The sequence below is a fragment of the Macadamia integrifolia genome, chromosome 5, assembly GCF_013358625.1.
Source record: "Macadamia integrifolia cultivar HAES 741 chromosome 5, SCU_Mint_v3, whole genome shotgun sequence".
In the NCBI taxonomy this organism is placed as follows: Eukaryota; Viridiplantae; Streptophyta; class Magnoliopsida; order Proteales; family Proteaceae; genus Macadamia; species Macadamia integrifolia.
In genome coordinates, this window is record NC_056561.1 from 13,768,666 (window position 1) to 13,769,595 (window position 930).

Below are 930 nucleotides of genomic sequence, written 5' to 3' on the forward strand. Positions count from 1 at the left end.
GGGTTGGCACGTTTACAAGAAGCTAAAATTCTTCAGTCTAGACGATCATTCCTCAGACCTGTGCCGAACAAAGGCACTCTATTGCCTATGCCTATGAATCCCTCAATTATTGCGGCCAATTCCCCTTCACCACGAACTCCAATTAAACACTTGTCTCTGACAGAAATGCAAGTTCGTCGTGGCAAGGGTCTTTGTTACAATTACGATGAGAAATTTACGCCTGGTCATCAATGCAAGTCTCAACAGTTCTTCTTGTTAGAATCGAACAAAGATACAGATCTGGCTAAAAATTTGGGTGGTGATACTTTAATAGAAAGTGTTATACCTACTACAGAGCATTATTTGCCTCAATGTGAGATTTCTTTACATGCCATGGCTGGTCAGTCGTCGCCAGCAACTCTACAGCTAACAGGGTATGTTGCAGGATTTCCCATTCAAATTTTAATTGATGGGGGTAGTACCCACAATTTCTTACAAAACAGTGTTGCAAAAATCTTAATTTGGCTGTTGAAGCTTCACCTAAGCTTACAGTCCTAGTCGGCAATGGAGATCGCCTCTCAAGTGAAGGTGTTGTCACAAATGTACCGGTTACAATCCTCAACTATACCTTCACAATTGATTTATTTGTTCTTCCTCTTTTTGGTGCTGATCTGGTGGTAGTGGTAGGAGTTCAATGGTTAGCTCAGCTAGGTCCGCTGGTATTTGATTATAATAAAATGACTTTAGAATTCATGGTCGGGGATGCAAAAGTGCTTTTGGTGGGTGATTCCCCACATATTTCTTCTCAATTGCATTACAACAGCTTGCACCGTATGGCCGACACAGGTTCTGTTGTTGTTTTATTTCATTTCGAAATTCAGCCAGTGGCTACACCACCCCCTATTTATGAAAATGTTGAGCTACAAGACCTTCTTTATTCCTTTGATTTTT